Source organism: Pristis pectinata, chromosome 2 (assembly GCF_009764475.1).
Source record: "Pristis pectinata isolate sPriPec2 chromosome 2, sPriPec2.1.pri, whole genome shotgun sequence".
Classification (NCBI taxonomy): Eukaryota; Metazoa; Chordata; class Chondrichthyes; order Rhinopristiformes; family Pristidae; genus Pristis; species Pristis pectinata.
This window is the reverse complement of record NC_067406.1, coordinates 84,473,642-84,487,921: the sequence shown is the minus strand read 5'-3', so window position 1 is coordinate 84,487,921 and position 14,280 is coordinate 84,473,642.

Genomic DNA, 14,280 nt, shown 5'->3' with positions numbered 1-14,280 from the left:
GTATTAGAGAGTTGGTGTGTTGAGCTTCAAAACAGCAACAGGTGATCTGACTACCCTGCATATTTATAGTGGATGTTCAATTTGCTCTCACCAGTTCCTGGTGCGATTTGGCCTCAACTCTGTGAACATAGATTATAAGACTCAAAGGGCACACCAAGTATTCAAAATGATTTAGCAATCTGAAAAGAGTGGTCCTTCTAAGTAATGTCAAACTCCAAATAAAATAATCTGGATAAGGACCGATAATAACTTTTTACTTGAAGAGTAATGACGCATCAGCAGACATTGTTTTTAGTCGAAAATCTCTAATTATCTTGGCACAAGATGTCTGCCCAGACCAAAGGTTAAAACCTGCAGTAAAACAGAAAATGCTGGAAATACTCAGCAGGTCAGGTAGCACCTGTTGGGAATGGAGTTAGCATTCATTTTAAGATGACATTCTTTCTTCACAACTAGATGAAGTTAGAAAACATGCATGTTTTAAGTTGCAAAGGAGGAGGAGGGGCAATTGAGTAGAGGGCACTGGATGATGCAAATGATAGTGCCAAATGAGAGAAGGTGGTGAAGGCTTGTTGATCAGAGTTGGTCTGGTGGAGGAAATGTAAATAGATGGAGATGGGTAAGGACAGAGAAGAGAGAAAAAAGAAAAATGCTGGAATTGAGAGATACAGAACACTGTAGTTACAGGAAATCTAAAAAGAAAGAGAATGCTGGAGATACTAGCAGGTCAGGCAGCATCTGTGGAGAGAGAAAAACTGAGGTTATTACAGGTTGATGATCTTTCATTGCAACCAAACTGGCCAGTTCTGACAAAAACTGGAAACCCTTGTTACGTGAAAACCTGATAATTGACAAGCTGACGGACAGCTCATTTGCAAACAAATTTCCAAGGTGGGTATCTAGAATATTGATCTTGATATTTTTTTTCAAAGAACCACTCGAACAAATTCTTACAAACAATCGAAGTTAGAATGTTACCTGTATTTGGTCCATGTAAAACTAACTGATCTCACTTAAGTTGGAAGCTGTGATGTGACTGCCTCTGGATTTCTTTATTAGTTTGCACCAAAATTGAAAATATTGTTGTATATAAAGAACAATTACAGTTTTGAACAGAAATCAATTCTTCAATTCTGCACTCCCATTAGGAAACCTCAGAAGCAGAAATTGAAAAATCAGAACTACAGCAAATACAATACTTAACCCTGACTAATACTTACTTAGGCTGAGCCTCTCAGAAGATCCGAATCACTGGTAGAGGAGAGTTTTCGCTTGTGCTGTTGAAAACTTTTTCTCACAGAGTTGCAGAGGAGGAGTAGGTCAGCAGAGGGGGTGTTCTCCAGAGGGTCGTTATTTTAATGCTTTCTATTTCTATTTTAAGGCAGGTCTATGCTTTTGTTGTTCGGTTTTTTTTTATTGGTGATGAGAAATTTAAAATAGCAATAAAAAATCGCATGCCACAACTTCTGACAAAACTCACTCTTGCCGAACCCCCAAACCCCCAGTCAACAACAGGATAGCAGAAGCCAGCTCTGCTTTTAGGATACCAAGAAGTAAAGTGTGGGAATGAAGAGGAGTCAGCCTAAAGACCAAACTGAAGACATATCATGCTGTTGTCATACCCACTTTATGCTTGTGAGACATAGACTGTGTATAGCAGACATGCCAGACTGCTCAATCACTTCCACATGACCTGTCTGCACAGAATACTTCACATCAAGTGCAAAGACAAGATTCCAGACACACAGATTCTGTCCCAAACAAACCTCCTCAGCATTTACACATAGGTGGAAAAAAAATTACAAATCAGATGGGCATGACATATCAGAAGAATGGACAGTCAACATTTCGGTTCGAGACCCGACCCAAAACGTTGAGTGCCCCTCTCCCTCCATAGATGCTGCCTGACCTGCTGAGTTCCTCCAGTGCTTTGTGCATTGCTTCAGATTCCAGCATCTTCAGTCTCTTGTGCCTTCATGTCAGTAGAATGTCCGATGACAGAATACCAAAGCAGCTACTTTATGGAGAGCTAACTGAGGGCAAACAATCATGTGGTGGACAGAAAAAGATATTCAAAGACTCTTGAAGAACATCCCTGAAGAGTTTCAATATTGACACATACCACTGGGAACAACAAGCATTGGATCATCCTGTTTGGCGTAGTTGCATAAAAAGCAGTGCTCACACATATAAGGAAGCTAGAATGGAAGAAGCAAAGAGGAAAAGAGAATCATGAAAATCAAGAACCACTGATGATACAGCACCCTACACCTCTGTCACCTGTATGAAAGGAACTTTCGAGCCCAGATTGGTCTAATCAGCCACCTCCATATACATCACAACACTATAGTGACGAACAACAAGGAGATACTTAAAATAGCACTCATATAAATCATAGAACCATAGAACAGTACAGCACAATACAGGTCCTTCGCCCACAATGTTGTGCCAACCTTTAAACCTCATCTAAGACTATCTAACCCCTTCCTCCCACATATCCCTCTATTTTAAATTCCTCCATATGCTTAACTAGCAATCTCTTGAATTTGACCAATGTACCTTCCACCACCACCACCCCAGGCAGTGCATTCCATGCCCCAACCACTCAGGAAACATAATTCTTACTCTTTGAATATTATAAACTTTCATATGTAAATCCACCAGGGGAAAGTAACAGAAGTAAGATTTCTAACACAGCATCCTTGCAGTGGTTGCATGATCAATATATTTTCTTCCTTGGCTATGGATTTAGATCTCAATTCATCTGAGAGAGGCATCAGCAAAGCGTATTATATTAAAAGCATTGTACCATAAACCTCCAAGTCTACCAGGAGAGAGGGAATAAAAACTGCAGAAATTCACATTTGGCAAGTGAGGCAGATCTCAACACATTCAAGCAACCGCATGTCCTCATTCATTTGGACATTGGAGTTAGAAAAAGTTTCAGCTTTATTTGGAGACCATCTCTAAACTTAATCCCACCTGTTGCATTGCCTTAACAGATGAAGAAAACAATTCTTCATTAATTGCTTTAATGGAAAAAAAATTGAATACAGATCCCATGCTTCTATCTGCAATCATTCACTTGTCCCTTGGCAGAATTTTATTTACTAACTTGCTTTCAATCTAACAGTTTGGATACCACCTCAGCCTAATTTACCTTGATGAAATAATCCTGCTCAACCTCCCTCCACTTTTCTTACTGATTCATTTTATGGCTAGGAGAACAGAATATGTGTTATCCTCCCACAAATCTGACACCTGACATTTTCTAATAATGCATTTATTTCCATGGAAGCCACTGTTAATACTAGAAGAAAACTGATTTCAAAGTAACTCTGAAAACTAGTTAGTTGCTAATTGATTATTTAAGGCACCAAATTACTGCAACAGTAAGCTTGAAGACATTGGCCCCAATACCATTTCTGAGTCTGCTGAGAACAACAAGGACAGAGAGTTCAATATCACATGAGAAACCTAGAATTAAGTTTTGTGCTTCTGTTGGCATTTTAAAGCAACCCTGGATTTGGGTTTGGTGTTTACCATGATGTTGCTCTGCTAATTCCACTACTTGGAGAGCAATGCAAAAATGTTATCTGCAGAGGCAGGAAGTTGGAAGTAAGAAAAAAAGCCTTTGACTAGAGATTGTAAATGATCAAAGGCAGTTCTTTGACATTCTGATGAGGGTAACGAGGAAGTTGTGAGAACATGCTGCAGTCACCAAGTTGTAGACGCAGGGTTCCCAGGATGACAACTACTTACGATTAGGGCAGTCTCTAAGATTGAGCACAGCAGGTCCTTCAATTATCTAACCAGAAAATACACGTTACACACTACATCTACTGTCTGTAGCAGTTAGCCTTACTCTGTCCAACCAAGCCTGCTCCATCAAATTGGTCCTCATATCCACCTATCACACATGTAGTCATACAGCACAGAAACAGGCTCACCATGTCAATGCCTACCATCTAGTATCTATCTATACTAAATAAATAATAGAATCTATTAGAACTGTGACAAAATAACCAAAGTCCAGACTGATTGCTGCTATTGCACAATCACTAAATTCCAAGGTGACTTCCTGAAAACTCTGGCACTCTATCCAACCCACGTAGGCCTTTGAACTTTACAGCATAATAGGAAAATATTCTGCTTATTGTGTCTTTGCCTTTGTGTCTTTGCTGGAATAATGGAAATCAGCCTTGCTCTCTTATCTGCTTCAGATATTTATTCAATGTTTTCATAAGCAATGTAATGACCTCTGCTATAAGTACATGTTGCCCCAACAACCCTGTGAAATTTCTCCCCAGCTTTCTTCTTAGTCTCTTGGGTAATAATTTTAAACTGATGCCCTTCCACAATTTTCTCAAAATGTTTTATAATTTTAAAAGCTTAATTTTACTCCAGTGGAATAGTCCAGTACCTTAAGTCCTCCTTTTAACTATAGTTTATCAGGGCATATCCCCAGCATTGAGGCCTTACTTGCACATTGTTTGCATGCCTGATAATCACTCCCTGACACTCCTTTCTGAGTTCTGTCACAGGAAGAGATGAGCAGGTGGACAGAGGAAAGCACTTGCATAAAGCTTCCTTGAAAAAAATGCAACATTTTCACTGACACTTTGGAACCCCTGGCCCATGATCACTCAAAGTGAAAGCGCTTGAGAACCCTGAGTCCATACATTGGGTGCACACAGGAACCCTGTGTAAATGATGGAAGCAGTGCACACCATCTCACAAACTACCCTCCTGCCTGCTTGCCTGTCAAGCACTTCCTGCTCCATTGGCAAAACCTGTGAGTCCCACAAAGGCTTCATCAGTTACCTCAGAACTGGAGTGGAAGCAAGTAATCCTCCATCCTAAGGGAACGCCTAAGAGAAAGAAAAGCTTCCCATCCTTAGCATTATCTTGGTGAATCTATACCTAACACTATCTTCTCTCCTTTATGTGCTTTCTATTATGGGTTGTCCAAAACTGCAGACAGTATTGTACAGTAGACATTGTTTTCCTGAAATGTTATACTCCATATGAGGTCATATTTTTAAAACGTGATAATGGAGCAAAAATCACTCAAAATCTAAGCTGGTTTTCTATACCAATGGAAAATATAATTGCCAACCTTCATCATTTATGTCTTTAAAGTCTGATGCTCAACTTAGGATTCTGTGTTCATATTTTTGCAGTGTTACCTATGCTTCAACTGAATAATGATGAAATTTACAGCACTTGATGAAAAAATAGGGGCACATGAAAATTACCTTTTATTTAAACACACTGAGTAAAACAGAAAATGGTCATCCTACAGTTAGTTATTTGGGCATCATTTGGGATCACCACCAAGAATAAGAGACAGGGTTTCTCAGTTTCCAGCTGAGCAAATCACAACAGATGTTTCAGAACATGTTGTTGTGCACATAGTTCTTTGTGCATGTTGGTGCTGGATTACTGTACCCTACATATCAAGCCACAACTCAATCAGCAGAGCAGAAATACTGCAGATGGGTAATGGATTTCAGCATTAACAACATGTGAACATGAAAGTATTCTTTAAAGAACCCTGAAGGGGAGGATGGGCATCACTGTCACTTAGGAAATCTTTCACATTGGAAGTGTAGATTCAAATCTGGTGAACTGGAAGGATGAATACATCTTCTCTGCTGGCCCAAAAGCTCTGCACAGTTGTTGACTAATGTATAATGCAAAGCACTGGATAGGAAGAAGCAATGGTTAAGAATATCAACAACACTAAAGTGGGAAGAATCCTTTGGATAAGTGGCAAGACAATTTAAAAATATATAAAAGACCTGTTATTTTTTGGCTTATTGAGGCAAGTAATCCTAAATATATCTGTTTTAAATGACAATGTTTTACAAAAATTAAAAAAGGCTGGTGGTTTGGCCTTGCCTAACTTTAGATTATACTATTGGGCAATTAATATTAGATATTTAATTTTTTGGATACAGGATTCTGATGTAATTCAATGCCCCAAATGGGTATGCCTTGAGCACCAATCAGTTCTTGACTTTTCATTAGTTTCTATTTTAGGTGCTTCACTCCCTTTTGCACTTACTAAGTTAAGTAAATATATGACTAACCCAATTGTTAAACATACAATACGAATATGGTTTCAATTTCGTAAATTTTTTGGACTGAATAAATTTAATTTGTCAAGTCCCATTCAATCTAATTTTTTCTTTCATCCATCTAGAACTGACTCAGCTTTTTTCATATGGAAAAGGAAGGGAATAGTATGTTTTCAGGATCTATTCATTGATAACTGTTTTTCATCTTTTGAACAATTGTCTAATAAATATAATTTGCCTAGATCACACTTTTTTCGATATGTGCAGATTAGAAATTTTTTAAAAACTGCCGTACCCTCTTTTCCGACACCTTACAAAATTGAAACGATGGAAAAAATTTTAGGTCTTAATCCTTATCAGAAGGGCTTTATAGCAATAATTTATGATTTAATTATGAAAATACGTCTAGAATCATTAGACAAAATTAAGAATGAATGGGAAAATGAACTCCAGACATCTATACCTATAGAGACTTGGAAGAAAATTCTTCATTTAGTCAATACATCTTCAATGTGTGCCAGACACTCGTTGATACAGTTTAAGGTAGTCCACAGGACCCATATGTCCAAAGATAAGTTAGCTCATTTTTATAACCATATAAATCCTATATGTGATAGATGTAAATCAAATGTGGCTTCTTTGACACATATGTTTTGGTCCTGTCCTCTTCTGGAAAAATATTGGAAAGACAATTTTAACATTATTTCAAACGTATTGAAGATTGATTTACAACCGCACTCTATCACTGCAATTTTTGGATTACCAAGGATAGAGTCTGGCCATTTATCTCCTTCTGCTAACCATATGATTGCTTTTGTTACATTAATGGCCAAACGATCCATTTTGCTTAAATGGAAGGATCCAATACCCCCTACTACTTTTCAATGGTTTTCTCAAACTATATCATGTTTAAACTTGGAAAAAATTAGGAGTGGTACTGTTGATCCTTCGCTTAAATTTGAAGATATTTGGAGTCCATTTATTCAATATTTTCACATGAAGTAGATCCCCTTTCAATAACTTTCCAACTTGGAGGAACGGACTTGGCGACATTATATTGCTCTGTTTCTACTGAGAAATTTTAGCCCAGTTTTTTTTTCTCTTTTTTTTGTTGTTTGTTTTTTTTTAAAGTTTTTTTTTAGTTTATATTGTTTATAATTTTTTTTATTGATTTGGGTTTTTTTTTAATTTATATAATAAATCTTTTTCTTTCCTTTCTTTTATATTATATTCATTTACTAAGAGATCGTTGGATCTACAGATATTTTTTATATTTTATTGTTCTTTATGATTATATATGCTATGATTGTTATCCTGATCTCTTTGTATTACATGTATAAATATTGATGCTATATATCAATCTGTATTAATTTGAAAACTAATAAAAAGATTGAAAAAGGAAGACAATGTAAAAAAATCAGTATATATTCCAGAAGAATCTGGCTCCACAGATGTCTCTGTCATACATGGCTATCTACCTCTTCCTCAACAGCTATTTGTGATTATGGCAGACAAATTGTAACATTCTTTTGTAACTATTACAATGAATCTGGCAGTATATTTGAGGTGTTGTTCCCAGTCAATAGGGAATACCGAGTATGGAATTGAAAAATAAAGTTTAACATCTTCAGTGCCTGCAGTGGTTTAGTTGTTAAGTACAAGTGAGGTTCTGAGTCATTCAAATCATAAGGGTGAACTTACCTCCCTTACTTGTGCACACCGCAGTTGATCTGATTTTCAGTGGGTTTGAATGGGGCTGAAAATCAACCATAGTTCCTTTTCAAGATTGCAATCCAGTGTGCCCTGTTGGAAAACATCTGCGAATGAATTATCTTAGTGGTTATCACTCCTGCCCACAGTCAAATAGTTTGCCGACTTAGAGACAGACCTTATAGATTTGGTCTGTAGCCTTTGAACCAGAAGTAGATGTTGTAACTTAGAATGTGAATGTTGATGGACCCAATAGTTACCATCCACAATGGGGAGACAATTCTGTGTCATGTACTGCCTGGGTTCCTACCAAATTTTTTAATTTTTCCAATTATCAAATGAGGATGCAAACCAGAAGTATCAAGCTGCAAAACCTCCCTATAACTATCTAAGACGGCACGAGAGAAATGGTCATTTGAGGCGCAGGACAGCTGCCCATGTGAATGGAACTACAGATAGCATAAGTAAGAACAATAGAAATAAGAATGGTGGGCCATAGAGATCATTGAGCTTGATCAAAATAATGTGGCTGATCCAGTGCCCCAAGAAAGCCACCTCTTGTTCGAAAATCTTATGATCTCAGCTTGTTAACTAAACTTCTGCAAAGAATTCCAGAGACTTCTGAAAAAAAATTCGGCGAGTAAAGAAATTTTTCCTCATTTCAGTCCTAAATGGCCAATCCATTATCCTGAGACTGTGCCCTCCTAAATCCAGACACTCCAGCCCGCAGAAAGGGCCACCTATTCCTTAAATCCTTCCCACAATCTTAGTGGCTTCCCCTCTCATTCTTTTGAACTGCAACAGTCAGCAAAAGCTAATAAGCTGTTTTATAAATTGTCAAGCATAGCATGACGATATGAGAAAAGAGAGCAGGCTGTCATTTTGCTAAAGAATTACAACACTTTCAGATTAGATGGAGCGTATGTCAGAAGGATCAGATAGCACAATGAGTGTCTGCCTTTGCCTAACATTCTCAACCTGGTTCAAACAAAGAACTTAATCTGAGTTTGCAGCTGCAATTTCTCAGTCAGCCCTTTGAATGCAGGTACTGTGACTCCCTTCTCCATCTACTAGAGAATGAAAGTAAGGCAAATCAACATACATATCCTGAAGCTATCCTTTTCTACCCTCTGGTGGAAAATTATGAAATAGCACTAACGAGGATTCAAACAAGCAAAGCATAACTTTGGCAGTGCAAGAAATGCATCCTGCTCTGTACTGGAACAATTTTTCACATTGAAAATGCCAATTGTTCAACAGGTTTTGTAATGCTTAACAGCTTAAAGGGGAAGGAAAGAAAGGGGTAATGGGGAAATTTACAAATGATTACAAATGTTCAAATATAGGAAATGCAGCAGCCAAAGAACTAAGCTGTTAGTTTACTGTTGTTTTTACTACAAAATCTGGGCCAATGTTCCATGCATAGACCCCTCATTGGAATTTCATCTACACCTGACACATTTTATTTTCTTAAGCCAAGTGTTACTTGCAGAACTGATACATCATGGCAGCAAGTGACACAGGGAAGAGCTCAAGGCTGTCAAGGTTTGGTTGTGAAAAAGTCATATTTAATCTCAATTCCCTATGTTCCAGGCTCAGGCCAAAAGGAATTGATACGCACTTGGCTAAGTGACCAATATGACCATTTCATATTTTTGAGTTGTAGTAAAATAAAGAAAAATAAACAAACCACTTACCTTCACTTTACCTTGATCAGCAACCCCATTCAAAGGATTGTGTTGTGTACAGCAGCCTTCCCTGGCATAAAGCTGAGGGGCTGGATGTGAAATGCAGCTTGCCTCACAATTCAGCCGATCAGGGCTCTTTCACTGGATTCAGTGATGAGAAGAGAGAATGTGGATGCTACGGGCAAAAAAAGCACACCAACATTTCTACTTCCTCAGAAGGTCGAGGAAATTTGCTATGTCCCCGGTGACTCTTACTAATTTTTATAGATGCACCATAGAAAGCATCCTGTCCAAATGCATCACAGCTTGATATGGCGACTGCTCTGCCTATGATCTCAGGAAATTGCAGAGTTTTGAGCGCAGACCAGTCCATCACGCAAACCAGCCTCTGCTCCATTTACTCCGTCTACACTTCCCGCTACCTTGGGAAAGCAACTAACATAATCAAGGACCCCTCCCACCTCAGTCACTCTCTCTTCTCCTGTTGAGCAGAAGACACAAAAGCTTGAGAGCACGAACCACCAGACTCAAAGACAGCTTCTATCCCACTGTTATCAGATTCTTAAATGGATCTTTCATATGCTAAAGAATGAACTCATGATCTCCCAATCTACCTCATTGTGGCCCTTGCACTTTATTTGTCTACCTGCACTGCAGTTTCTCTGTAACTACAAGACTATATTCTGCATTCTGTTTACTTTCTACTACTTCGATGTAACTATGTATGGCATGATCTGCCTGGATGGCAAAAGCTTTTCACTGTATCTCAGTACATAGAGTCATAGCATAATACAGCATGGAAACAGGCCCTTCGGCCCAAGTCATCCATGGTGCCCACCAAGCTAGTCCCATTTCCCCACATTTGGCCCATATCCCTCTAAACCCCTCCTATCTTATGTCAAAACAGCTTCATTTTATCCAGCTTGTTGCTTCATCTGAAACCTGATTTAAACATAACTTTGTTGTCTTGTGAATTTAATTCAGTTAAAAAAAAAGTATTTTTTCAATGGTAACATTTATAACATACATTATCTAAGATTTTCCTGTGGTACATTGTTAGAAAACACTGAAATTTATAGGGCATTAAAAAAAAGATATTATGTTTTCTGAGATTGGACGACTGGCCTTTCTTATAAATACTTATGTTGTAATAATGTCTATCTTGACTTTGTAATAGGATTTAGGACTGGGCTCGTGACCCACTCCAAAAACCTGAAGGTAAAATCTGGGCTGATTTTCAATGCAGGATTGAGGGAAAGCTGCATTGCTAAGTAGTTGAAAATGAAAAGGTGGCTCCATTCGAAATCCTGAATGGATGTTAAATATTCCACAGATCTTTTAAAGAAAAATCAGTTTATGTGGGCCAATATTACCTGGTAATTTACTTACATACTGTTTGTGGAACTTGAGCTTTAACTGGCTGCCATGATTCCTGACAATAAAATATTTAGAAAGCACTTCATTGAAAACTGCTTTGGTACAGTTGAGGACTTGCCAATGGCACTAATGTAAATATAGTTTGTTCCTCCTTTCCATGGTTGTGGCTTCTCTTCTCCAAACTGTGTGCATTTACTGCAAGAACTCCATCTATTGGAATTCTGTGCATTTATTCATAGTTCTATTAATTAAATAAAAGTATGCTGATACAGTATATATCTGGAAGCATGCAGCATGTGTGGAAAACGCTGCACTTCTTGTTTAACAAGAAATAAATTTACTAATGTGAATAAAATTCATCAAAACCAATTTTACAGACCACTTTTTAGTGAACAATCCACGGTGTTGGCAATGAACCTGTACTTGTCAAGAACCTAATGGTAAGGAAATACCTTGCTAATACAACAATAGGTTTGAGGAGAAGGCAGCAAGTTTGATGTGACAAGGTACATGTGACAATAATAATAATAAACCAATACTGAACTGCCAACAGAAGGTAAATAAGTTCACACCTGACATTTTTTTGTTAATTAAACTGCTTGCATCATGTTAGGCAACGGTACAACTCTCACCTGGACTATTCAAGAAAGCAAGAGAGTATATTAAGCTTTTAAGTGAGTGAGTTTCTGAATTTACTAAGACAAGATGCTCTGGTTCAAACAAGACCAGAAGAGGGCTATAATGCCCTTGAACCTGCCTTGCCTTCCAGCAAGCTCATGGATAATCTTCTATGTCAGCTCCATTTTCCCAGCTTTAACCTATTTTCGGTGATGCTCCCTTATTAACATTGAAATTGCCTGTACAAGTCCACCTGGTCCCCAATGTATTGCTGTCCTAACACTTCTGAATCCTTCTTTTGACTTGTGTGGCTGTGTCTCCTCCCAAGTCCACCCTTCCTCACAACCTGGGTCATTCTCCCCGAACTCTGTTTCACCTTGATTTGGTAACCCCCTCCACACCTGCCTGACTCACACACCATTACCAGCACTCCCCACCCTTCTCCCAGCCTTACACCTGCAACCCTGCCACTCCCATTTATGGAGGTTTCTTCTCACTTTCATGTCCTGTAACCCACTGGCAATTGGTTGTGGCCTTTCAACAGCATTTGGGACACACTCCTTTCTTTCTTTTTCAATCTTTTTATTAGTTTTCAAATTAATACAGATTCATAGACAACTTTAATGTTTGTACATGTAATCCAAAGAGATCAGGAGAACAATCATGGCATAGATAATCATAAAGAACAATAAAACATAAAAATCTGTAGCTCCAACGATCTCTTAGTAAATGAAAATAATATAAGAGAAAGGGAAGAAAAAGATTTATTATATAAATAAAAAAAAGAGAAAAAAATCCCCAAATCAATAAGAAAAATTATAAACAATATATCAAACCAAACTAAGCTAAACAGAAAAATTTCAAAAAAAAAACAAACAAAAAAAAAGACTGGACTAAAATTTCTCAGTAGAAACAGAGCAATATTATGTCGTCAAGTCCGTTCCTCTAAGTTGAAAAGTTATTGAAAGGGGATCTATATCATGTGAAAATATTGAATATATCTTCAAATTTAAGCGAAGGATCAACAGTACCACTCCTAATTTTTTCTAAGTTTAAACATGATATAGTTTGAGAGAACCATTGAAAAGTAGTAGGGGGTATTGGATCCTTCCATTTAAGCAAAATGGATCATTTGGCCATTAATGTAACAAAGGCAATCATACGGTTAGCGGAAGCAGAGAAATGGCCAGACTCTATCCTTGGTAATCCAAAAACTGCAGTGATAGGATGAGGTTGTAAATCAATCTTCAATACATTTGAAATAATGTTAAAAATGTCTTTCCAATATTTTTCCAAAAGAGGACAGGACCAAAACATATGTGTCAAAGAAGCCACATTCGATTTACATCTGTCACATATAGGATTTATATGGTGATAAAAACGAGCTAGCTTATCTTTTGAAATATGGGTCCTGTGAATTACCTTAAGTTGTATCAAAGAGTGTCTGGCATGCATTGAAGATGTATTAACTAAATGAAGAATTTTCTTCCAAGTCTCTGTAGGTAAAGATGTCTGGAGTTCGCTTTCCCATTCATTCTTAATTTGGTCCAGTGATTCTGGACGTATTTTCATAATTAAATCATAGATTATTGCTATCAAGCCCTTTTGATAAGGATTAAGACCTAAAATTTTTTCCGTGATTTCAGTTTTGTAAGGTGTCGGAAAAGAGGGTATAGTAGCTTTTAAAAAGTTTCTAATCTGCACATATCGACAAAAGTGTGATCTAGGCAAATTGCATTTGTTAGACAATTGTTCAAACACACTCCTTTTCTTCCTTCAAAGTTGACTAGGCCAACACACACAAAGTACTGGAGGAACTCAGCAGGTCAGGCAGCATCTATGGAGGGAAATAAACAGTCGATGTTTCGGGTCAAGACCCTTCATCAGACAAAGTCTTGCATTCTGAATATTTTGCTTCTTCTCTGGGTATCTTGCATGGTACTGAATAGTTAAAGAGCATCTGCGTCAAGTATATGTGCAAGGTGTGTGGTCACCGATGGTCACTTTGTTGGCGGTAAATATTCCTATACTTTTAGGTTTCCTTGCAATACTCCTTGACACTAACACAGCCAAATGACTTGCTCACAGGTTTCTGCCAATACTGCTGTCAATCTTTGAACAATGGCATAGAAAGTCATTCACTGGTTTCTCACCACTTTATTCTCTGGAAAAGTTCTTCTTCTCTGCTCAGTATCCCTGGTAATGTCACCAACTAATGCTGGGCCTTAATTTAATAAACCTACATTGCACATTTATTAGCTCTTTTCATACTCTCAGGATATCCCAAAATGCTCTATAGCCAGTGAAGTAATTTTTAAGTGAAATCACTGTTGTAAAGAAATTGGGCAAACAATTTACATGCACCCCATGTCCAGACAATGGCAATCTTCCCATTTCATCTGTTTTGGTGTTGACTGGGTGGGGGGGGGGGTGGTAAATACTAGCCAGGACAGCAAGAAAATTATACTTGGTTTTCAGGATCACTGCCACTTTTAACACCATTTTCTTCTCTTTTCATTATTTATGAGATTTTTACTAGATTCTTCCAGACAGGCAACCTGACAATATATGGAAGAAAACTTCAAGGTGAAAGATTTCAAGGTGAAATCTTTCCTTTTACTGTACAAGAACCTCAGCCACAATCAGTATTTTCACATGAAAAAATGATGCGCAATCAATTTTAGCATCGCCCTTTACTAAAAACATACAAATGTCACCTAAGCAAGGTAACAGTGAAGGTCAAGATATGCATAAAGCTCTTCGGAAACTTGCACATTCCTTGTGAAGAGTAGGAGCTATACCTG